Genomic DNA, 27596 nt, shown 5'->3' on the forward strand with positions numbered 1-27596 from the left:
CATCTAAGTCAAGTCATAAAAAAAAAAAAATGTAAGAACAAGGTAATGAAATATGATAAAGAATGGAGAGGGGCAGCTTCAGCTAAATACAACACTAATGCACTGCATTAAATAGATCAGAGAAAAGAGGAGAAGTGAAAGGCAATAGAGAAAAGGAGAGGTATACCCATTTGAATGCAGAGTTGCAAAGAATAGCAAGGAGAGATAAGAAAGCCTTCCTCAGTGATCAATGCAAAGAAATAGAGGAAAACAACAGAATGGGAAAGACTAGAGATCTCTTCAAGAAAATTAGAGATACCAAGGGAACATTTCATGCAAAGATTGGCTTAATACAGGACAGAAATTGTATGGACCTAACAGAAGCAGAAGATATTAAGAAGAGGTGGCAAGAATACACAGAAGAACTGTACAAAAAAGATCTTCACGACCCAGATAATCATGATGGTGTGATCACTGACCTAGAGCCAGACATCCTGGAATGTGAAGTCAAGTGGGCCTTACGAAGCATCACTATGAACAAAGCTAGTGGAGGTGATGGAATTCCAGTTGAGCTATTTCAAATCCTAAAAGATGATGGTGTTAAAATGCTGCACCCAATATGCTAGCAAATTTGGAAAACTCAGCAGTGGCCACAGGACTGGAAAAGGTCAGTTTTCATTCCAATCCCAAAGAAAGGCAATGCCAAAGAATGCTTAAACTACTGCACAATTGCACTCTTCCCACATGCTAGTAAAGTAATACTCAAAATTTTCCAAGCCAGGCTTCAACAGTACCTGAACTGTGAAGTTCCAGATGTTCAAGCTGGATTTAGAAAAGGCAGAGGAACCAGAGATCAAATTGCCAACATCTACTGGGTCACTGAAAAAGCACAAGAGTTCCTGAAAAACATCTATTTCTGCTTTATTGACTATGCCAAAGCCTTTGACTGTGTGGATCACAACAAACTGTGGAAAATTCTTCAAAAGATGGGAATACCAGACCACCTGACCTGCCTCTTGAGAAATCTGTATGCAGGTCAGGAAGCAACAGTTAGAATTTGACATGGAACAACAGACTGGTTCCAAATAGGGAAAGCAGTACAACAAGACTGTTTATTGTCACCCTGCTTATTAAACTTGTATGCAGAGTACATCATGAGAAATGCTGGGCTGGATGAAGTACAAACTGGAATCAAGATTGCCAAAATAAATATCGATAACCTCAGATACGCAGATAACACCACCTTTATGGCAGAAAGTGAAGAGGTACTGAAGTGCCTCTTGATGAAACTGAAAGAGGAGAATGAAAAAATTGGCTTAAAACTCAACATTCAGAAAACGAAGATCATGGCATCTGGTCCCATCACTTCATGGGAAATAGATGGGGAAACAGTGGCAGACTTTATTTTTTTGGACTCCAAAATCACTGCAGATGGTGACTGCAGCCATGAAATTAAAAGATGCTTGCTCGTTGGAAGAAAAGTTATGGCCAACCTAGACAGCATATTAAAAAGGAGATACATTACTTTGCCAACAAAGGTCTGTCTAGTCAAGGCTATGGTTTTTCCAGTAGTCATGTATGGATGTGAGAGTTGGACTATAAAGAAAGCTGAGCACCGAAGAATTGATGCTTTTGAACTGTGGTGTTGGAGATGACTCTTGAGATTCCTTTGGACAGCAAGGAGATCCAACCAGTCCATCCTAAAGGAAATCAATCCTGAATATTCATTGAAAGGACTGATGTTGAACCTGAAATTCCAATACTCGGCCACCTATGCGAAGAACTGACTCGTTGAAAAGACCCTGATGCTGGGAAAGATTGATGGCAAGAGGAGAAAGCAACGGCAGAGAATGACGTGGTTAAATGGCATTACCGACTTGATGGACATAAGTTTGAGTAACCTCTGGGAGTTGGTGATGGACAGGGAAGGCTGGTGTGCTTCAGTCCATGGGACCACAGAGTCGGACACGACTGAGAGACTGAACAGAACTGAGCTAAATGCCACAATCCTAATGCAGTGCTTAACTTGGCATTTCAATCTAATTGTTTTCTGCCAAAAATTTTCCCTTACATGTCTTTGTGTGTGTGTGATTAAGTAACCCTTCCATACCCTATTAAAATAATTAATATAATGAAGATTTTGACATATACTTTTTAAATTAAAGGGCATAGGAGTCATGGTCTAAGGTACAAAAGGTAAGAATAATTACATTGGGAGTGAACATTGAAGAACGAGGACATAGCCTAAATAGCTCTTTTTCCTTCTATGTATATAATCACACAAGTATGTCTAGTCTCCTAGAACAATATTTTGCTGTTTAACATGAATGGTATTTATTCTGGCTATTCTCTTCTCACTTTTCCATTATACAATTAAGCACTTACTCTATTACTCTAGAGAATATTTTGCTCTGAGTCAATGACACCCAAATTGAAATCAGTCTTTTTTTTCTCCCCAAGCTAGAAGGAAACATGAGGATAGAGATGTTTCCTTTAGGAATTATGATCATTTTTATAACTGAAAAGATGATGGCTTTGAAGATTTAGGAACTTGGTTAAGGATAGTATTACATTGATATTTTCCATTTTCCTATTATCAGTAAATATTTTAAACCTTTATTACTTTCTTTCAGTTTTGATGTCTCCACAAGGACCTTATATGAATAGTTTGTAGAACAAAGAATATTGATACTCTAGACCTTAATGATATTTGTGTTTGAAACTAGATTCTGGCTTCTCACAGAATTATTTTTTCAATGTGTAAAGTGAAACATTGACCTATAATGTCCCTATTAGTTGCAGATTTCAAAATATGGCTTTCAATTATTTACTCATGCCTTAAAGTCTCTCATTTAAATATGATATGCATACCCTGACTTAATTTTTATCTTGTAATCTTTCAAATGCCTTTCTGCATAAAATAATGTCTGGGTGGTGTTTTTAATTCAATTACTGTGGGTGAGTATTAAAAAACTATTGAATCAAATTGGAAAAATTTTAAACAAATATTTTAATTTATAATTAGTAATTATTATAATACTATAATTACTATAAGAATTTTTTCAGTTAATGCTTTGATTATTTAGTATTCATTGTGGGAAATAAAGCCCACCAGCTGAAACCCAGAGAATGGACTTGAAGTTGAAGTGAAGCGGGAAGCAAGGCTTTAATAACTGCCTTCCAGGATCTGGTGTTTGATGGGCAGGCACACTGAGTCCTTCAATAAGCAATTTCTACCCTAGCATTCAAGTCCGTCCTCAGTCCCTCACTGGCTCAGTACTATGGAATTAATGATCTTCCCGATGTCACCTAGGTTTATTTGCTACCTCTTTATGGGCTGGCTTCTCCTTGACATCTTGTTTCCTCCTTTCCTGAGTACCTACTCCCATGCTTATGTTTTGAATTCACCAATAGAATGAGCCCCTGTGAAAATCCTAGGCATCCTACCCACCCTTTGTTTGCCAGAACTTTTCAGTTTTGGAACCCTTACTGTTACTACATCAGTAAGCTGTGAGGCAAGTTTGGCTGGAAGTAATTTTTCCACTCAAAACCAGACACTCTTGAAAATGGAACACTTTAAGCTTTTTTTTGGTTTTTTTTTTAATTTCCTACCTGTACTTAATGAGAAAAAATTATAGACAAAGTAGACATTAAGACAGAGGATTAACAGACACCAAAGAAATATTTCATAGTGATAAAAGGGGTCAATTCATTTAGAAGACATAACAAACTCAATTATATATGTACTTAATAGCAAAATTTTGAAATACATGAGACAAAAATTGAAAGAAATGAAGAAATAATCTATACTTTTGCATGGAGATTTTAACAGTTTTGATAATTGAAAGCAACATAAAAAAAATCAACCTATAAAATTATCAGCTTATATTAACTAATTGATATTAAAGCACTATTTCCCAAACTGTGAGATATATATTCTTTTTAGTACATAGAGCAATCACCATATAGTGGACTATAAAACAACTCCCAAAAACTTCAAATAATTAAAGAGTGTACAGTATACTATTTTACCACAAAGCTATTAATTAGGAACCAAAAAAAAAAAAAAAAAACTCCAAATAATTAGAAATTAAAGATTAAACTTGCAAATAATCCACAGTTCAAAGAAGAAAACAAAGAATTTGGATGTCATTTCAAACTGTACACTAATGAAAGCAGACCATGCCAAAAGTCATGTAACAGTTTAAGCAGCACATGGAGAAAATATGGTGTGTTTAAATTGGTGAAGTACAGAAATAATAATCTAATCTCCTACATTTAAAAGATGGAAAACAAAACCTATTTAAAATTCAAAAAGATTAAAAGAAAGGAAAATTAATATCAATGAATTTGAAAATAAAAAGTGTTTAAAAATCAACAAAGTTAAAGATATTTGAAAAGGTTAATAAAATTATTATATCATTACCCATATTTGTGGAAAACAAAGAAGGGTAAATTCAAAATAACAATATTAAGAATGAGGCAAATAATAGTACAGATTAACCAGCAATAAAATTTTATAATATTTCAAAATAGTATTTTATGAATAATTTTATATAAATAGATGCAATGATTTAGAAAAAAATAGGAAAATTTTCTGAAAGACATAAATTGCCATAACTGATGTAAAGTAATAAAGATAAACTGAATATCCCTTTCTCTATTGAGGAAATTTGGAGTAGGAAATGGCAACCTACTCCAGTATTCTTGCCTGGAGAATCCCATTGACAGAGGAGCCTGTTGGGCTACAGTCCTTGGGGTTGCAAAGAATCAGACACAACTGAGCCACTGAACACACAAACACACTGAGGAAATTGCATTTCAAAACTTCCATAAAGAAAATTCTAAGCTATTAAAATAGCTCTTTAAGTAGCTATTCCAGTGAATTTTATCAATTACTTGAAGAAGAAATAGGACAGAAACTTAGAAAATAGAAGAAAAGAAACCCTTTCAAAGCTTATTTTATATTTTGACACCAAAAGATATAAAGACTTGAAAGGAATTAATAATCCAGTATTTCTTGTAAATATAAACACAAAATTTTTAAAGACAGTATTAGCAAATCATGTCCAGTCATATATATGAAGGAGGCTGAAGGATATGAAGCATGATCATCAATTGGAATATATTCCAGGAATGCAAGACTGGTTTAGCACTCAGAAATTAATCAGTGGAACTTGCCATATATATAATATAGACAAGACAAATAATAAGATCGTCCAAAAAAGTGCAGAAAAAAATATTTCAAATGCAGCACTCATTCATGATAAAGCCTTTTATTTATTTTTTTAATTTTATTTTATTTTTAAACTTTACATAATTGTATTAGTTTTGCCAAATATCAAACCCTAGGAAGACAGCAGAACTCTCTCCATCTCATCAAAAATATATGTGCTGCTGGGAAAGACAGAGGGCAGCATAAGAAGGGGGTGACAGAGGAAGAGATGGTTGGATGGCATCATGGACTCAATGAACATGAGTTTGAGTAAATTCCAGGAGATAGTGAAAGACAGGAAAGCCTGGCATGCTGCAGTCCACGGGGTTGCAAAGAGTTGGACCCGACTTGATGACCAAATAACAAGAAAGAGAGTAGAACTCTCAATCCCATTAAGAATATATGTGAAAACTAAAATCATATTTTTAGTGTTTCTCTTCTACCATTTAGAATATTACTAAAAAATTTGTTTTCATAATTTCTGCTTAATGTTGTAATGGAAGTCCTAGCTAAATTGGACAAAGAAATAAAAATACAAAAGTTGGCACAAAAAACTTAATATCAGATAATATGCCTGTGTTTACAGAGAAGCCTCCAGAATCTACTTAGAGTAATTATTTGGAGTAATAAGTAAATTTAGCAAGCTCACAGGATACAGATTGGTATAAAAAATGATTGCATATATTTCTATATACTAGCAATGAGAAATAAACTTTTTAAAATGTTTCCATTAATGATAGTATCAACATATATGAAGTAGAAATAAATCTAACAAATATGTGTAGGATCTCTCTTATGAAAAGTAGGAACTGCTTCAGAGAGAAATAAAATAAGACCTAAATAAAGGGAGAGCTATGTTATCTTTATAAATGAGAACACTTAATATTTTTAAGATGTCAGATTTTCTGATTTGTTAGCTTTAATACAATTTCAGTCAAAATATCAAGGGAATATTAACTAATTCTAAGATGAAATGGAAAAGAATCTGGAATACTCATAATAATCTTGAAAATGAAAACATTTGGTAGAGTTATACTAACATTTCAAAACTTGCTGTTAATCTGCAGTATGTCCATAGCATATTTTAAGAATTTAATAATACACAAAAAGATCAATAGAACAATAAAAATCTCAGTTATTTTCAATTAATTTTGGAACAAGGCCTGAGCTAACTCAATGGGGAAGAAAAGTATTTATGAAATGATGCTGGGATTAACTGGATATTTGTATTTAAAAATTATTGTTGATCTCTACTTTCTCAATACAAAAGTTATTTAGCTGGTTCATAGGACTAAACATAAAGCTAGCAGTAAAAAAATTTTAGGAGAAAATATGGAGAATAACTTTGTGATCTTGAAATATGCCAAGATTCTTAAACAGTTAAAAAATAACAAAAAATAAAGGTTGCATTTACTTTCATACTGTAAATGCTTTCAAAAAATGATACTGTAAATTTGTATTGAGGCAACATAGAATCATGGAAAGATCATGGCCTTGAAATAAGGATTACCTAGTTGAACTAATTTGGTAAATACTGAGTTAAACACCAACAAATTTATTAATGCAAGAATTTGTCATAGTTTTAGTAGGCTATTGTGATTTTTCATTTCTAAAACAGGTACTTGATACAATATTTGCCAAGTTTATTTGAAGTTATCAATCACAAAAAAGAAAATAATCACAAAATTCCTATTTATATCTTGCATTGTATGTGCTATGAAGAATGCATTTAGGGAAGTAATCAGTTACAAGTATCTTGGTTTTTTAATCATCAAGGTCTAATTGAACACTTTGACTTTTGCACAAATGAATATATTTATAAAACAGAAAGTAGAGTCACAGATATAGAAAATATACTTACAGTTACTAAGGCATAAGGGTGGGAGGGATAAATTGGGAGATTGGGATTGACTGACATATATACACTAAAACTGATAACTAATAAGGACCTACTGTAGACCACAGGGAACTCAACTTAATACTCTTTAATGGCCTATATGGGAAAAGAATCTTAAAAAAGAATGGTTATATGTATATGTATAACTGATTCACTTGCCATATGCCTGAAACCAACACAATATTGTAAATCAACTATACTCCAATAAAAAGTAAAACAAATAAATAAAACATCAGTTAGAGTGTAAAAAGACATTTGGTTTCTCTTTTCTTATTAATATTTTACAAGTTATCATTCTTATGAGTTTTCCCCCAAGTGTTTCTCTGAAAGATATGCCCTTCATTTGTTTGTTGTTTAGTCACTAAGTTTTCTTCGACTCTTCCGTGACTTCATGGGCCACAGCCTGCCAACTCCTCTGTCCACAGGATTTCCCAGGCAAGAATACTGGAGTAGGTTGCCGTTTCCTTCTCCAGGGTATCTTCCTGACCCAAGGATTGAACCTGCATCTCTGGCATTGCAGGCAGATTCTTTACTGCTGAGCAATCAGGGAAGCCTTTAATTACTGCTGTTTTATTTCATGTTTCCTTGCTTTATGAGTTTATTGAGTATTTGTTAAAGTCATTAGTAATTTCTATACATGACACTGACTTCTCCTCTAATGTATTTTGTCAAATAAAGCCAGATTAAGTGGTGCACATTTATCTATTCAGACATGCAGACAGACAAACCCCACTGTGTGTGTTAGGGCATACATGTAAATATGTGCATGTATACAAATGTACAGCACAAACAAAAGGGAGATCTTATATTACCTAATGCCAAATTCTTCTGTGTAAACTATCATTCAAAATAATCACATTCTTATTTTTTATATGCTTCTAAGATAATAAGAGATTGAACATGATCCAAGGACATAACTATATGCCAACAAAATCCTTATCTCTTAAACTAATGTTTAATCTTCCACAATCTTGTCCTAATCTACTTTCAGATATAACTTCGATCCATAACATCTACCAAACAACTTAATATATCCCTTACATTTAGTTGATATACCTGGTGAAATGAGCAACTAATTCTTACAAAACACCTTCTATGTGCCTCTTCTTATGCTATTCCCTGTGCCAAGAATTCCTTCAGCTTTCTTCAAAGATTAGTGTCAAATCAACCTCTGCAATACGCTGGTGTTATTTCCCTCAGCTGAAAATGAACTCTAATTCTGCCGAATGTTATTAACATTTTCAACTTCTGTTCTACAATATTTTTAAAAGTATAAATGGAATTTTCTGACTATAAATATTGATTTCATGAGGTGAGAGTTAACCATTTACAATAATAAATCTCCTAGACCTCTGCACAGTTTCACACATAGATGATTCTCAATAAGTGCTTGTAAAATAAATGGGTGTTTCTAAAAATCATAGATATTTTTGCTTCTCTTTAAACTATTTTAAAAATAGCCAGAGAAAAATTTGTAATTATTCTAAGACAATACTAGCTATGGATTCCATGGCATTAATATCTAATAGGTTTTTGTAGGCTTCAGTTGTGTTGTGTGGAAGGTACTGTGTCAAGCTTGCCAACTTCTCTATTTGTATAGGATATGAATTTGAAGTTATTTTGTTAAATAAACCAGTAATTATATAACTTTTTTACTATGTATATAATATATACATTATATTTCTTATATTCTTATTTATGGAATTATTTTGTTTTATGATATGACTTTATTCACTCAACAAATTTTATTGACTGTTTATTATATCAAGGCACTATCCTAGACACTTGAAATTATACTTAGTTTTGTAGAAGAGATACAAACAAGTATATAATATTCTTTTGCTCTCAATATATATAGCATATTATCTATATAATTCATATTTATAAAATATAGGGGAAATACTTAAATATTATGGCAAATGTTATGAGATCAAAGAAGTCTATAAGAGATTAAGACTAGATTAGACTATTAGAAAATATTTTTTTGAAGAGATACATTAAAGTTGTGTAAGCAGAGTCTGAAATATGGGGAATTACCACATAAAGAATAGACAAAAAGTGTGGCTATTATTGAGAAGATAAGAAATAACAAATGTTGGAGAGTATGTAGGAAACAGGAATCTTCATACACTGTAGATAGGACTATCAAATAGTGAAGTCATGGAAAACAGTTATGGAGATTCCTCAAAATATTAAGAATAGAACTATAATATGATGCAGCTATTCCACTTCTGGGCAACAAGGAAATACTAATTCAAAAAGATATACATACCCCTATGCTCACTGCACCATTATTTAAAATAGTCAAGATGTGGAAACAACATAAGTGTCCATAAATAAAAGAATAGATAAAGAAGCTGTGGTATATTTATGCAATAGAATACTACTCAGCCATAAAAAGAATGAAATCCTTCCACTTGCCACAACATGGATGAACCTTAAAGGAATAATGCTAAGTGAAATAACTCAGACAAAAAAATACAAGTATCTTGTGATTTCACTTATAAGTCAAATCTAAAAAAAATAAATAAACACATAGATACAGAGATAAGATTAGTAATTATCTAAGGGGAAGGAATTTGAGACTAGGCAAAATAAGCAAATCAGGGTCAACGAGTGGAGTAGGATTATAATTAGACTTCTGGTGGTGATTTCTCTGTTGTGTATAGAGATGTTAAATTATAATTCTGTACACCTGAAATATATCATTAAAAAATTAATTACAAAAACAGGACAGAGGAAAAACTGATGATAGATACAGAAAAATGTCTAAAATTACCATTATAATCTAAGCAGCAAAATGCTTGTTAGATCCTTTAAATGTCTCTAACAAAATGGTTCATTTTAATTACTCTCAAAGTAATGTGAATTTAGTCTGTACTTTAAAAGATTTTTCTTCAAAGAAATTAAGAAAATATCTCATAGAGAGGCATATAATAGATTTTAATAAACATATGGGAAATTAAAAGTTTACACATTGTTTTATTGTCTATAGACAAAATAGAATGGGGAGAAGGGAGCAGAAACATGCATAATCATGTGTACTTTGTTTATAGTATAATAGCATTTTTTTCCTTAATTTCATGAACTACTTTTCTTTCTTTTCCCCCCCCAAAGTGCTTAGTAGACTATTTTGAAATCTTAAAATAATATTCTTAAATATATTTATTTAACACTCCTGTTTATTAGGAGGCCTTACAAGATTTTAAGATCACAGCTGAATTTGAGGACTGTGAAGTTTGAAGAATATTTTATTTGAATATTATGAATTATGCATAAATGACCTATTGGTTCCTACAGTAATAGCCTAATTATGTTTTAACTCATTAATAAGAAAATTCCAGTTTTATTATTAAATGTTCCACATGTTTACAACTAGGACAAAATCAAAAGACTTATACCATAAAAAGGTAGCATAAAGTCATCATGTTCATTCAGTTGTAAGAGCTTTCATTTTGCTACTTCATGAAATGATCAAGCTTTTTGTTCTTTTTTTTTGAATTGTGATACAGAAGAAACAGTTTTAAATTAAAAAAATAAAACCTATCAATTTATATTGCCAATTTACACACTGTTAAGACTGTTGCCATGCATGCTAAAAACACTTTAGAAAGATTTCACAGTTTGCTCTCATTTGACTACTTCTTTGTCATTTATTGACTTAATTTTACACAAAATGGAGCACAGTTAAAAACCCAAGGGAAGATATTAGGCTTTAGTTTTATGTACCCCATCATGGAAATAATAAAACGAAGAATGGGGTTTTTTTGGTTTTGTTCTTGAAACACTATCTCTCTCATTTTCCAAGTTATGCCATTTTCTTTCAAAATATATAGAGTAATAAGGTAGAATTGCCACAGTAGAAAACAATATTTTAAATGGGAAAACTCTTTGTTTCCTAAAGTCTTTCTTTCATGAGACCTGTTGCAAATCAACTGTGCATTTTTTTTTTAACTATACAGTAATGCAGTTAAGTACACATCCCTGTGTTTCAATAAATAAAGGAGCCACAGAAATACACTCATCAAGAGTAAGGCTATTATAGGGAAACATACCTGTACTCAATTATCAGAATAAATGACTGTGCTAACAGCAGAAAGGTTGATTAATTTTTTGTTACAAACACTTGCATATTAATAGATAAATTTTTGTCAGTCTCTTTGATGTTGAAATTTTGCAAGAGATCATCTAACATATGTTCACACTACCAGCCTTCTAACAGATAAAAATTCAGTAGTGAGAGGTTATATGAATCAAGCATGCACCATCCCATAGCACAGGTCTGACGACCCCTGAATGTGACCTGCTCCCGGAGGAAACCAATTTAATGCTTCATCGCACACAGAGCAGTATGTATGAATCACAAAACCTCCAGATAAATTAGTGACAGGTACATCTGAATAGGATTCCTTCTAAGTCGCTTATCTGCAGCCAGGCAAGCTTGTTTCACGCTCACTTTCAAAGATAAAGCCACATGGCATGTTGCCTTGGCAGATTCTCACAAAGCAAACAGCCCCCATCGTCCATTATTGGCAGAAAGATTCCCTTATTATTTCAGGTACTGTACACTGTGACAGCAAATGGGGCAAAGTGAAAACTACCTGCCAGCTGAGAAATTCATCAGCTGATACCAGGCCTTAGGTCTTCTCTAACTTTCATAAGCTCTGTGCCTCTCCTCTTTACTTTTATTTTTGACAGTTCTGATACCCTAGAGTTGTAGCCATGGCAAAGTGCAAGAAAAAACAGCCGGTTATCAAAGACGACTTATCAGAAGCCAACAGGAGAAGAGATGCCAACAGTTAGTCAGTAACTCAAAGATCTGTGGCCGAACAAGGAAGAAAGATGCACCTATCTTTTTTATCTTGAAACAACTCCTTATTCCATTTGAAAAAACTCAGAGAAAATCTGAGACACTAAATATATACTCTAAGTACTTAGGGATAATAATCATAGAGATGATGAAAAAATAATTTATGCATAAAATAGCATGGGAAATGTTTATTTGTAATGGAATATATTTATATATTTTATCAGCCATAAATAAATTGGACTATTAAAACTATATAAAGCTATATGCTTTAAATTAAATATCAATGAAAGCACAAATATATTATCTTATTCAAAGTTAAGTATCTACTGATTACTAGAATTCCTTAAATTGATATGAAGACATGTCAGTTCTTACTTTCTATACCTCTTATAGTCCAGACTTAACACTTAAATCAAGACTCTCATTATATATCTTCATAAGTGCCATGTCTTATTACAAGGGCAGTAATATAGCATAGAATTCAATAGTATAAATCAGCAGGACTCACGTTTTAGGTTCTGTCGATGGTCCTTCTCATGCAAAATCAGGGTTGTGCTTTCTGGGTGAGTCTGTGTTAAACCAAAATAACAAAAATCTTAGTTTCCCATGCACTGCCACTTAGAATGCATGCAAATAAACCCCCAGTTAGTCAAGGAGAAAAAAAATTCATTAAAGCTACTGATTTGTAAATTTGGTCCTTTCAAATGTAGATAATGTTTACCCCTCCCTTCCCCCCATACCTTAGTAAAATTTCTGCCCAATGAACTCATTACTGTAGAAACTCAACTATGGGTATGGTCAGTTAATGAAATTCAAGTCTGAGATTAACCTCTATAAACATGCACATGGTTGGGCTTCTGGAATTGGGAGAGAAAAGGGTGATGCTGGAAAGGAAAAAAAATAAACAACAACATATGATTTAAAGAATGTACAATATGAGTTTGAGCAGGTTCTGGGAGTTGGTGATGGACAGGGAAGTCCGACATGCTGCAGTTCATGGGGTCCCAAAGAGTCAGCCATGACTGAGCTATTGAACTAAACTGAGCAATATGATATATATAGCTAAATTAAATTAACTGCTATCCTATACTTCAAATGATTCATAAAATTCTTAATGTCCAAAAAATGAAAGCAAAGCTACTTTGAAAACATAACCAATACCATATTTAATGACACTTTGGGGAATATTAATGTAGCTATTAAGTTTACCTTCTTTGAAATTACACAGGTTTAATTAGATTAGATGTATGTTCTTTACAGCCACAATAATTTAAGCAATATTAAACACCATTTAAAATTATTTGTGCTCTAACCAAGGACTATGTTTATATTGAGTTATTTACTTACAATGCACTCTAACATCATCAGTAATTTCTTAGAAACTACAGTATTTGAGAACTAAAATATTCAACCAAAACTTTAATCTACTTGTGAAGTACTGTATTATAATAATGTTAGTTTATTTTTATGACTTAGAAAAATATGCAAATGTAATCAGAACAATTAGTTTGAATATTTTAAAAGCAAATGTCATGTGTGTATCTAAACTCTATAAATACAAAGTCATGTAAAAGTTATCAATCAGTACATGTCACACTTTTCTTTTTTTTAACTGTAGGATGGAGTGGTCAAAATTTCTGATTTATTATCCATTTATTTAACAAATAGATCTTGACTAAGCTGGCCTTACAATTCCCCTTGGCTTCACTAAACTTTACACAAGTTTCTTCCTGACCTCCCTTTTCTCAGAGCATTTACTTTAAGCTTGCAATTGTGAATTATTGCTCTGGCCCTTTGAGATCTTTTCCCAATGTCTCACCAGTTTTAACAACCCAGGAATGTCTTTCTCAAAGACTCAGGAGCCATTCTTTTGAGATGTAATCATCAAGAAAGATAGCACCTCTATCGCCCAGTTTTTACATGTGGATCTGAGCCTAATAATAAGCAGTAGTGACAAGCACAAATGACCTCACCACATTGACTAACCTCTCAACATCTTCTAGTAGTTTTTCACCAGCTCATCCCAACCTTTAAAAAGTCCTTACCCTGTATTTCAGCAGACTTAATTAAGTTCAATATCTCCCCCTTTTGCAATAGTCTGAAGAAAGTCTTCCTTGTCTAACTCCATCTGTTGCATTTCCCTTTTTATCCTCAAGCATTTATTATGTGCCAATACAGTAGTAATTCAGTGGTATAGAAGGTGGACACTTACTTGTCTTAATAGAACCTACAGTCTAGTTGGGAAACTGAGATATCTAAATTGATTCTTAGAATGTGATCAAACTATAACTGTGTGAACAGAATGGGGCACCATATAAAAGTGGTAAGAAAGTGAAGTTGCTCAGTCAATTCCGACTCTTTGCAACCCCATGGACTTTAGCCTAACAGGCTCTTTCATCCATGGGATTTTCTAGGCGAGAGTTCTGGAGTGGGTTATCATTTCTTTTTCCAGGACTTCCTGACTCAGGGATGGAACACAGGTCACCTGCATTGCAGGCAGACACTTTACTGTCTGAGCCACGTGGCGTAGATAATAAAAAGTGTAACAGAACAAGTGCCATTGAAGTTTTTACTTCATAGAAGATGAGGTATCATTCAGGGAAATTGCACAAGGGAAAATGCCCCGGGAAGAGAGTCCAGCATGTGTGAAAGTTGAGAGACAAAATAAACATTTCAGTGCAAAGAAAATAACATCAGAAGGTCTGCATTGTACACAGTGATGTAGGAGGGGGCAGGAAATGAGGCTGAGATGTAGCAAAAAGAAGATAAGAAAAGGTATTTAATCATATAGTTCATTTTTCTTCTAATCAACATGTTATGGAGAGGTAATACAACTTAAGTTCAATGGCAAGGGCTCTGGTATCAGACTCTCAGGCTTTGAAATCTGTCTCTATCTCTTGTAAATTATATGATTTATGCATGTAGTCTAAATTCTCCTACCCTCAGTTTCCCCATTTCATAAATGAATATATTAAAAATATTCACTTCATGAGATTTTGTGAGGGTTAAAAGAAAAATTGTAGATAAAATATTTAGTACAAGCCTTGAAAGTGAAAGTTGCTCAGTCATGTCTGACTCTTTGTGATCCCATGGATATACAGTCCATGAAATTCTCCAGGCCAGAACACTGGAGTCGGTAGCCTTTCCCTTCTCCAAGGGATCTTCCCAATCCGTGTATCAAACCCAGGTCTCCCACATTGCAGGCAGCTTCTTTACCAGTTGAGCCACCACGGAAACCCAGCACAAGCTTTAGGACATGAAAATGATCAATGGTGATGATGATGAAAAAGACAATGATAGTCATCTATGATGATATCAATGATGAGGGCCAGTCAAGAGTCAGAGAATTTTCTAAAGAAAAGAGAAACTGAAGCATTTTAAAAATAGAGAACTATGATCAAGTTTACATTTTGAACTAGCATTCTGATTAGTTAGAAGAATGTTTCTAAAGTTGAAAAGTGAATGCTGTACTCTCTGTTTGGATGAACTACGTAGTAGATGTCTTTGTGATTGTCAGCTGGTATGTTTTATAAGGGGAGTTTGTTTCATCACACAAATCATATGTCATCTCCAGTATATCTAAAATGCAATAGTAATAATAAGAGAAAGAGTTAATATGTATTTTATCTTATGGACTCTGTGGGAGACGGAGAGGGTGGGAAGATTTGGGAGAATGACATTGAAACATGTAAAATATCATGTAAGAAACGAGTTGCCAGTCCAGGTTCGATACACGATACTGGATGCTTGGGGCTAGTGCACTGGGACGACCAAGAGGGATGGTATGGGGAGGGAGGAGGGAGGAGGGTTCAGGATGGGGAACACATGTATACCTGTGGCAGATTCATTTTGATATTTGGCAAAACTAATACAATTATGTAAAGTTTAAAAATAAAATAAAATTAAAAAAAATATGTATTTTAGCATATTTATTTATCAGATACTGCTTTTTGCTACTTACATGTATGAATTCATTTATAGATAATATTGTTATTCTTCTCTTACACATGAAAAAATTAGAGCAAACAGAAGTTCAGTAATTTGCCCAATCCACATAGCATATGGAGAGCACAGATTCAAACCAGATAGTCTGGATCCAGAACTTTTATCCTTAAGCCCTGTGTGAATAGTGCTGTAATAGAGTAGTTTTAGAGTACCTGGAGCTTAGAGAGATATAATAAATCTCTACTATAATCTAAGAGGATATTAAAGATCAAAGAATTTTGGTACAAAAGGAGAAAAACTATTTTAGCAAGGTAGAAAGCACAAAGCAGATAAAATCAGAGTAACTTAAAAAAATAGAAAGACGTATTTCAGGTAGATTTTAAAGAATGAATTGGATATCTGTCTCCCTGAAAATCAAACATAGTCTATTTTAAAGAAAAATCTGTAATTATACTTATTTTTTTGTCTTCCCAACTAGATATGATTATTCCATTTCCTAAATTCATTTGTATTAGTATTTGCAAAACATATATAAAAATGTTTATCCATCTCAGATAAATCTACAATCAGCAACACTCTGATGGATTTCTATTATACCTAAATAAAAATCTAAAATTCACACTCCTTCTTATGGCCTCTCTGATTATAGTTTGTGTATGCACGCACACACACACACATACACACACACACACTCACATACACAGAACATGCCATGTCCAAGATACTCCAGGCATAATAGTTTTGATTTCCCTTAAACACATAGATCAGATCAGTTGCTCAGTCATGTCCTACTCTTTGTGACCCCATGAATCTCAGCACGCCAGGCCTCTCTGTCCATCACCAACTCCCGGAGTTCACTCAGACTCACATCCATCAAGTCAGTGATGCCATCCAGCCATCTCATCCTCTGTCGTCCCCTTCTCCTCCTGCCCCCAATCCCTCCCAGCATCAGAGTCTTTTCCAATGAGTCAACTCTTCTCATGAGGTGGCCAAAGTACTGGAGTTTCAGCTTTAGCATCATTGCTTCCAAAGAACACCCAGGGCTGATCTCCTTCAGAATGGACTGGTTGGATCTCCTTGCAGTCCAAGGGACTCTCAAGAGTCTTCTCCAACACCACAGTTCAAAAGCATCAATTCTTTGGCGCTCAGCCTTCTTCACAGTCCTTCTTTGCTAGTAACAAATCTTACATTATCAGATCTTTCTCACATGTTTCTCTGTCCACTTTCTATCTCATTTTAGAATATCCTTTAAGAAATATGCAGTGCCTTTTTTAGGGTTGACAATTATTCTTTGCTAAAGACATTTTGTTGTTGAGAGAATTGTACCTGCTGTTTCATTCCTAGCCCTGCTACACTCCCCACTTCCTTTAATACTATCTGATGGTGATGAGTTTCTCTCTTTTCTAGCAAGTGCCACAGATTGCATTTTATATGTGCTTCTAACGTTATTGACAAAATTATTACCAGTTTTAGGTCCCTCAAGGGGCAGAGGCCTTGTTTGTTTTTATATTATAATTTATCCTGTAGGAACTCAGAATACACCACCTTGTCATATGCCACGTTTGAATATGGATTATTCTGAGCTCAAGGTAATTGAGAATCAACAGACCCAGAAAGAAGCCTTCTCAGAACTTTCCTTCTGTAACTAAAGACAGAAACTTCAGAGAAATGAGGACTGCCCAAAATCCTTTCTCTGTGAGATTTTTATGGCCATGAAGAAGATGGAGAATCAACATTAAGACAAGTCATCACCAAAAATAAAACAAAATCAAAAATGAAAACCCACAAAACAAACAAAAAGCTTACTAAAATAGCCTTTACTTTCCATTAATTTCCCCGTATATTTACCCTCCCAGAAGCCCAAATTTCCCTTTCTTTGTCTAGCCCACAATGTATTCCCTTTTGTTAAAAATATAAGCTTCCAAGTCTAACCATTGCTTGGGAATCCACTTCTTTTCTAGGGAGGCTTCAAACACATAAAAATAAAATAAATCTGTTTAACTTGTTTTTTGTCAATTTAATTTGAGAGTCCCAGTGTTAAACCTTATAGGGTAGAGTAAAAGTTTTTTTCTTCTGCTACTATCTCCAGCACCTAAAGCAATGCCAGACTCAATAAATATCTGATGAATAAATGATGTGGAATTGGCAGGAACCATGCATTTGGAGCAACTGATTCATAGAAATCAGCAAATGAAAACTGTCTATTGAAATTATCAAATTTTAAGAAAGTTGGTGCAAACAGACTATCTTCATCATCATGACTGTTTCCAGAAGTTAGATGAGGGCCAAATGCAAACAACCCAGATAATAACCACAAATATAGACAGACAGCTAGACAGATAGATACAGAGATAGCTCAGGTGAGACTGAGATAAGAAGTTCTGGGCTGCTTGGCAGTTTTGTGGTCATCAAAGAACCAGAAACGCTTCTGATTATCCACGCAAAGCAAGTGATTTCCACCTTTAAGTTGTTTGGAATATTGTTACTCCAATCCCAGCATTTTCAGGTTTCAGGAAGCAGAAAATAAGAAGGGAAGGATGCAAAAATGACACAGTCACTAGCTTTAGAAGGACTGTTATAAAGAGCTATACTAGAAACTGACTTATAACTTCAACTTATATCTTATGTGAAACACTTTCAGAGCTGAAACTGAATAACTATATTTAGATGATTATATTGCCACCTTAAACAATGAAATAATCCATTAGTAAGGTAAATGGAAGAAATACAGTTTTTCTTTCCTCTTATGAAAAGTATCCATTTTTAATTATGTCATACAACTGTCTTGTTTTTACTGAAATAAGTAAGTCTTGGCAAAATAATTTTTATTACATATTTTCCTTTAAATTTACTGCACCAACACTAAACAAGGGAATCTCAGGACTTAAATTGAACTCATGGTTTGAAATATCAAGAACTGTGAATTTATAATAGCAAGTACAAAGATAAACCTTAAGTACCTTCCGGATACACATATGAAGATGAAAGATTCGCTTTTATAATCTGTCTGCTTTCAAATACTTCTCATCAGCACTTGATGAAACTTCGTCTTACCTATCACCAGTCCCTGACCACCTTCTTTTCAACTCTAATGAAACTTCATTCAATCATTTCTTGGTGTTAAAGCTACTGAAGCTAAGGGGCTTCCCAGGTGGTACTGAAGCTAAGGGGCTTCCCAGGTGGTACAGGGGTGAAGAATCTGCCTGCCAATGCAGGAGATGCAAGAGGCACAGGTTCAATCCCTGGGTCAGGAAGATCCAATGGCATAGGAAATGGCAACCACTCTAGTATTCTTCCCTGGATCATTCTAAGGACAGAGGAGTCTGGTGGGCTACAGTTCTTGGGGTTGCAGAGAGACAGACAGGACTGAGAAAGCAGGCACTGAAGCTAAATCTAGCTGAAGGGATGCATTCATTCTTATTTGTCTTTTAAATCATTTTTTTAGGTGTATGTGTTCTTACACTTGAATTGAATGCTTGCTGTTTTCACTGTTCTTTTTACACCAAACAATGAATCCATACAGTGATGACCTATATTGGGAGAAGTTTGGCAACTGTACCATTTCTTCATTCTGTTTCTTTTGCTAAATTTTCCTGATACCTGTTCCACACTGAAAACAGAATTATCTTCCAGAATAAAATGAGAATTGCAGATTCTCCAATTTACCCCTATACCCTCTTTTCCCCAAACATAACCTGAATTTTAAAGACAATCTCTTCAAGAAAATTGAACAAATAGCGTTAAAAAAAAAAAAAATCAAGGAATAACCTTTTAAGAAGGATATGGGTTCTCTCACTAAATTTGAGATGTCTGTTCAAAGAAAAAGTGAATATAATTTGAAAAGAAACTATATTTGCACTCTTACTTTTAAATCCATTTTAGTGTTTTGTGTTAGTTATTTTTATTCTCAAAAGAGAATTTGTTTTCAATTGATTAGGTAAGGCCCTGAGAACTAAAAGGTTACTTTTTTTTTTTTTTCCACTCCTTGACAGTTTTGCTACTCCAAAGAAGAAAAGTTTACCTGTCTCCACTCCCCCAAAATAAACTGACTTTGAAAAATAGCACTTTAAATGTTTTTGCCAAACGTTGTTAAGACAGTTAAACAAAATTAAATTCTTTTTCTCTACTATTTCTTGTTAGCCTTTTAGAAGTATCAGAAAACTTCCAATTGATTGTACCTTATATACACTGAATAGAGACTCCCCAGGTGTGTTTTAAAATACCTAAAATACAAAAGGCTTAATTGAGAAAATGTCACTTCTTCTAAGTGTTAAATAGTCAGCGATAAAGCTGTCTTTTTCCTCAGTGAGTATGTCTGTATAAGGTTGATGGTGGGATAACTTCTAAAGGACCAAACATAAGATTTCCCAAGAGAAGGCTACTGTCCATTGGATTAATTATGTGACATCTTTGGCTATCAAATAACAGCTTGCTTCTATTTAGTTTGTGACTATTGGGATAATTATTTATAGGTGCATACATCTCTTTTAGCTTAAAAATCTCTTTCAGTTCTATAAAAATTCCTAAGGAGAATACTAATGAAATCCTGAAAAATATTCCATTACTTATGCATCATAATCTCAGACTTTCATTTTTTTTCTTTTGAAACGTTTAACACAAAATATTTTAGACATACTAATATAATTACCACATATTCATTCAAGGTAATATAATCATTTTTTTTAAATGTAAGAACATCATTCATAAAATTGTGACTGGCCTTAAGTTTCCTCCTCACTCCAGCTTTACTGAGATACATAATTGACAAAATTAGTATATACTTAAATTTACAATGTGATAGTTTGATGTGCATATGCATTGTTAAATTATTACTTCAATCAAGCTAATTAACATATCCACAGACTCACAGTTATTATTTTTGTGTGTGTGTGATGAAAATATTAAAGATCTACCCTCTTAGGAAATTTTAGGTAACAAAAGTAGTATTGTTAACTGTGGTTATCACTTGGTATATTAGATCTCCAGAATTTATTCATGCTACTTAATGGAAAGTTTGTAACATCTGACTAATATCTATGATCTCCATTTCCAGTTGTTAGGCAGTTAGAATAGGAAAAAGGAGTCTAGAATGGCGGTGGCTAAAAGACAAGGAAGGGAAAAATCCACAAAAATAGAACAAAGGAAGGTCCAAGGCCCAGAATGAGGACCTCAGGTAGAACAAACAGCACTCCTGGCTAGCTCAGTTTACTTACAGCAGGCCCAGGGGGAGGAGAAAAAACATATAAAAAGAGGAGCCAAAGGGCTCCTCTCTCTCTCTCTTCTCTTCTCGTCTTTTGGGTCAGCATGTCTTCACACCTCGAGGATGTATTTTCCTTTATTTTCTAAATAAAACTGAGCTGTAACACGGAGCTGTAACACTGATCTGTCCTAGAGCTGTGACACGGTCTATCTGAGGGCTGTAATGTTGGTCTATCATTTCAAATTTTTGTTGTGAGGAGACAGAACCGAGGAAATTACACACTCTCCCGACATCTATGGTGCCATGACTCCAATTTAACCAGGCTGAAACAACCTCTGTGCGGCCCCTGCAAAGAGGAGGCCAAGCACAGCAGGAACCCAACTCAGCAAAAGCTCCCACAGTGGAAGTGGAACACGAAGAAAACCCAGCACAGGATGGGTGATAAGAAGCCCAGTGTGCTGGAAACCAACTGGGACAGCAAAAAACAAACTCAGCAGAAAGCTCATGCAGCTCAGTCTCAGATTCCAGAAGACCTCCGGTTAAGATAGGACATCCTCACTCCTATGGCTGGAAGGACATATGCCTTAATTCCTTTACAATCTCTTAATTCCTTTACAATCTTAAATTGTAATCTTAATTCCTTTACAATCTCTCCTTCCTTATTTCCTTGAAACCCCCACCCCCCACCCCCTCGCAAGTGGCAGTGGGTGCAATTGAGGGACTCTGGAGAGGCTACTCCTCAGTGTGTCCTGAAGGATCCTCTATCCTCTGCACTCTAATAGCTGTTACCCAAGCCGGTGGGGGTTCTTCTGTCCTTAATCTTCTTTGTGCCAAGGATCAGGCCAATGAAAACTATGAGCACAGGTCAGGTATTTAGCAGATTTTCTGGCAGGTTATGAAGGGGATTCCTTGGCACGTTCTTCCCACTGCTTTTTCTTTCTGTCCTTCAGCTCCTCTCTCCTGGGACTTGAGCCCAGCCAAAACCCACGATGCCTGGCTTCAGGACGTAATGAAGCTCATTATGTAATGAGGCTCTGATGCCTCACTGCAAATATTCAGTTAGAGACACAGCGATAGGTAAGAGGTAGACTTATTTGGATTCAGAGAGAACCACACTCCGAAGGGTGTGGGCCGTTGCAGGGGGCAAGTGCTTTGGCCATGGAATGTAGTGTGGCTAGTTTTTGCTCACTGGGTGAATTCATATGCTAATGAGTGGGAGAATCATCCCAACCATTGGGGAACCACCCACTCCTCCATCTTTTGACAGTGCCTTGGAACTGTCCTGCCACCTGGGTGTGTCATCTAGCTTGCAGATTGGGGATCAAGGTTTAATTGAATTTGATTTGTCATCTTGGACCCAATTGATTTTAATCGGTTTATGTTATGCCCTTGTGCTATGTCATTCTTTCAAAAGCTGTGCCCTGCCCGCTTCCCTCCTGTTTCATGCTCTTTTCCTGAGCCCTGTCCAGGCCCACAATGTTGCCTCTACAATCTTCTGGAAGGACAACCAGAAAATAGCTGGCCCTTGAGAGGGAAATACTGTATAATATCCAATCCCTCTAGATATTCAGGCCTTCATCTTCCATGCTTCCTACAACATGTGCAACATCAGCACCTCAGTGAACCTGCTAGGGCTGGAGACAGGCAAACAATGCCTGCGAGAAGTCCATCTGCTGGCATCTCTTCAAAGGTAATTGAGCTTTCAGGGATAATGTTTGCCACTTTGGAAGTTAGCCATGCAGGCCAATTGGGCCCAAATCCTTACCGCCCTTCTTCTAAAGTTACAAACATAATCCCCCACCCCCATCACTAAATCAAATCTCCACTCCACTTTTATGGAACGTCTAGTCATCTGGTCTGTTGCCTCTTATCAATTTGTTCTTAAGCCAATCACTAACTCCTACAACCAGGACCCTTTCCCCTTGTAGGCAACATTGCTCCACCCCACTTACTATTAAAATACTCTTAATTCCCCTAACAGGACCAGATAACCCACTCCTTTGTCATTACTTCTGTTATTACCTAAAGTGGGTCTATGACAATGAAATGTTTACCATTGGAAACACCCTAAGCTGCTCTTATGGAGGACTAGGGGAGGAAATCAGTGACTTACATTTCCCTAGAGCAGTAAGAGGATAAGGCTTATGACTGTTTCACCAGGTTTCCAGTCTCAGGGCACAGGCTTGGATTGCTTTACATCATGATATCTATTACCATCTGTGGTGAACAAACTGGCAATGAGTTAAAATTACAACCCCTTAATCCTACCCAGCACTGGTCACACTGGAGACCTTGGGGATGCCCAACTCCAGTCCAGGGGTCCCAGGAGGTCGACCTGCCTTGACCTGCCTAGGGATCTGGTACTCAAAAAGTTGTCATGCCTCGACCTGTTTGGGGATCCACCAGTCCAGGGGTCCCAGGAGGTCATCACACCTTGACCTGCCCAGGGACTCAGTTCTCAGGAGGCCGACGTGCCTCAACCTGCCTGGGATTTGATCCCCAGGAGGCTGTCACGCCTCAGCTTTCCTGGGGATCTGCACCCTGACCCAGGAATGCCTGGTTCTCAGGTTGCAACAGTACTGGGTAGGATAAGCCTCAAAAAGGCTCACCCCTTAAGGAAGTCCACCCATGGAAATTGAAGGAGGCCTATTAGTTTTTTCTTTTCCTTTCTTTCTCCTTTCTTTTCCTCCCTGTCATGACTTGTTTCATTGAAAATAACCAATCCACTTCCCAGCAGACGCCCTTGAGATGCATCCTTGATAACTGGAAGCTGTTCGATCCTCTAACTCTAAGGAAAAGTCACTTAAAATTCTTTTGTGCCACTATGTGGCCACAGTATCCTCTGGGGGACAAGGAACACTGGCCTGAGGATAGGAGTTTAAATTTCAATACCATCCTGCAGCTAGAATTATTCTGCAAAAGAAAAGGGAAATGGACAGAGATCCCCTATGTCTAAATTTTCTTCCAACTAAGAGATATGAAGGAACTCTGTTTTAAGTACAGGATTATTGTATGCCCTAAAAGTGAGCCTACTAGGCAAACGGTGTTAGGCACAAGCAACCAAGAGAAGGAACCGTTCTTCCCTCCCCTCGTGAAGGCTCACCTTCCACAGCTCCCGAGTTGCCTGGGGCTCCTTCCTTGTATGCAAATGTGCCCCCATATCTAGGAGCATCCCCTCAAAAAGACAACATGAGTATGTCCCTTAGTTGAAACTGCAGGAGAATTCGGACCAACTTGGGTCCATAAGCCTTTCTCCCTCTTAGAACTAAGACAGATCAAACAAAACCTGGGAAGCTATACAGATGACCCAGGCAAATATATAGATACATTCCAACACATTACCTTGGCCTTTGACTTGACATGGAAGGACATCATGGTCATATTTAGTCAAACTTTATCTAACCCTGAGCATCCTAGGGTCTTAAAGGAAGCCCGAAGGTATGCAATGGGGCTTCACATGTCAAGCGATAAATACCCAGTAGGGGAAATTACAGTCCCTCCTCAGATCCTAATTGGAATTATAATGACCCTGAGCATGATCCCTGGGAAAGGGATCATATTCTGATCTGTGTGAAGGAAGGACTGAAAGCAGCCCAGCAAAAAGTAATCAGCTATGCCCAGGTCTCAGCAATAACTCAGGAGCCCAACGAGAACCCCACTGCCTTTCTGGAAAGGCTAAAAGAAGCCCTTCAAAAGTTTACCAATCTGGACTTTGCCACCAGGTACTTCAGCCCAATTAGCTGAGCTCATAGCCCTGACCTGAGCTTTAGAGCTGGAAAGAGGAAAAAGAGTAGCCATTTACACTGACTCCAAGTATGCCTTTCTGATGCTACATGCACATGCTGCTATTTGGAAAGAAAGAGGACAAGTGATCACCCGAGGGTCCCCAATCAAATATGGTGATCAAATCCTTAGACTCTTGGAGGCAGTCCATCTACCTGCTGAGGTTTCAATCTCCCACTGTAAAGGACACCAAAAAGGGAGCATGGAAGTGGCACGAGGGAACCAAGCAGCTGATCAGGCAGCTAGGAGAGCAGCATTACAGAACCATGACCTAATAGGGGTTGCCACCTTAGTTCCACAGACCAATTTGCCAGAAACTCCTTCGTATACTGAAGGTGAGACTCTTAAAGCTAAGAATGAGGGCTTCCAAGAAGATCATATGGGGTGGTTCCAAAAGGAGGGACACCTTTTTCTGCCTGGGAACCTCCAGTGGAAGTTGGTTAACTCCTTACAAGCCACCACTCATTTAGGGGAGAAGGCCCTCCAAAGATTACTGGAAAGGTCCTTCAGAGGAACAGGCCTCCAAACGACTATAAGGTAAGTGATCTCCTCTTGTTACACTTGCCAATTAAACAACCCCCAAGGAGCTCAAAGACCACAGTTGGCCCAGCCTGCCCAGCAACATGAGACCTACCCAGGAGAGGACTGGCAGATGGACTTCACCCAGATGCCAGTTTCTCAAGGGTATAAATACCTATTAGTTATGATTGATATATCATGGGGTTATGGACTGAAGGGTTTCCAACCTGGACTAAGAAAGCTGAGCAGGTGGTAAAAAACTGCTCCATGACATCATTCTGAGATTTGGTCTAACCAGGTCATTACAAAGTGAAAATGGTACATTACTTATTATCTCCATTGTGCCTGGAGGCCTCAGTCTTCAAGAAAAGTAGAAAGAGCCAACCAATTCTTAAAATCAGTGATAAAAAAAAGATAACCCAGGAGACCTCCCTGAGATGGAAGAATGCTTTACCAATAGCTCTCCTCTGCACCCTTATTACCCCTAAGGAACAGTTTGGTCTTAATCCTTATGAGATGCTATATGGGAGACCTTTTGTTTATGTCAATGACCTCTTCCTAGATCCAGAGGCTCAGACCCTCCTGTCTTATACTATGGCCACTGGGCAATTCCAACAGGATATATGCTGTGTGGTGTAAACCAGGACCCAAAATATTCTAAGGAGTCACCACTATATAGTCCAGGGATTCAAGTCCTAATTAGTATGGAAAGATGGGTCCCTAAAGGCTCAACTCCAGCTCACATGGAATACAGCCCCATGTAATACTTTCTACCCCCACAGCAGTCAAGTTACCAACATGACTCCTGGATTCACTACTCAAGAGTCAAGCCATAGAAAAAAACAGAAGAGGACACTCAATACCTGTGAGCCCCTGGGAGATCTCAGATACCTATTCAGAACTACAAATGTGTGCCATTCTAATGAACACCCCCAAAATCTAGTTTCTGGGGATAAGATTTCTCAGGACAGCTCTAAAGAGCCAACACAGCTTGGCAAGGGTTGTACTCCAAAACAGACAGGAGATAGATCTTCTGATCCCTTAACAAGGAGGGACTTGAGCCATCCTGGTGATGGAAATTTGGAGTTGGCTAATGCCCCTACTTGTCCTTGTTATACCATATTGATGCTGCTTGTGATTGCTCCATGTATTATCAATCGTCTAACCTGTTTTGTCTCTGCCCAGGTCAACAAGCTACAGCATGCAGTGCCAGTTCAACAAGGATATATAGAACTACAGCCAACCACGGAAAATATCACTCACCCTTAGATGGACCCCACTATAAGGACGCTGAGGCCTGAGACTAGCAAGAGGGGGAGGCCCAATGCCCCTCACCATCCCAGTTCAAGCAGGAAGTAGCCAGAGAGACCTTGATGCCCCTATTCCCAACAAATTGGGCCTCCCATCTCTTGAAGGGGGAATGTTAGGTAGTTAAATAGAAAAAAGGTGTCCAGAATGGTGGTGGCTAAAAGACAAGGAAGGGAAAAATCCACAAAAATAGAACAAAGGAAGGTCCAAGGACCAGAATGAGGACTTCAGGTAGAACAAACAGCACTCCTGGCTAGCCCAATTTACATACAGCAAGCCCAGGGGAAGGAGAAAAAACATATAAAAAGAGGAGCCAAAGGGCTGGGGGTGTCTCTCTCTATCTTCTCTTCTCGTCTTTTGGGTCAGCATGCCCTCACACCTCAAGGACTTTTTTCCCTTTATTTTCTAAATAAAACTGAGCTGTAACACGGAGCTGTGACACTGATCTGTCCAAGAGCTGTGACACGGGTCTGTTCGAGGGCTGTAATGCTGGTCCATTGCTTCAAATTTTTCCTGTGATGAGATAGAACCAAGAAAATTACACATGCCCCGGACACCGGTAACTACCATTCTACTTTCTACTTCTATATGAGTTTGACATTTTCAGCTTCCACATGTAAGTGAAATGATACAGTATTTATCTTTTTGTGCTGAGCCTATTTCACTTGTCAATATGTCCTCAGTTCAGTTCAGTCATTCAGTCATGTCTGACTCTTTGCGACCCCATGGACTGTAGCACACCAGGCTTCCCTGTCCATTACCAACTCCCAGAGCTTGCTCAAACTCATGTCCATCGAGTTGGTGATGCCGTCCAACCATCTCATCCTCTGTCGTACCCTTCTCTTCCTGACTGCAATTTTTCCCAGCATCAGGGTCTTTTCTAAGGAGTCAGTTCTTTGCATCAAGTAGCCAAAGTATTGGAGCTTTAGCTTCAGCATCA

General features: G+C 36.6%; 1 protein-coding gene across 1 annotated transcript in view; it reads right to left on the reverse strand.

The window, feature by feature from the left end:
* The window catches only part of MGAT4C (MGAT4 family member C), an 879465-nt gene that overhangs the window by 406674 nt on the left and 445195 nt on the right, over positions 1 to 27596 (reverse strand). The window contains exon 3 of the mRNA XM_070788899.1: positions 12410 to 12470. The gene's annotated coding sequence lies outside the window, so the exon portion shown is untranslated. The remainder of the gene's footprint in view (positions 1 to 12409; positions 12471 to 27596) is intronic.

The sequence above is a fragment of the Bos indicus genome, chromosome 5 (genome assembly GCF_029378745.1).
Source record: "Bos indicus isolate NIAB-ARS_2022 breed Sahiwal x Tharparkar chromosome 5, NIAB-ARS_B.indTharparkar_mat_pri_1.0, whole genome shotgun sequence".
NCBI classification, from domain to species: domain Eukaryota; kingdom Metazoa; phylum Chordata; class Mammalia; order Artiodactyla; family Bovidae; genus Bos; species Bos indicus.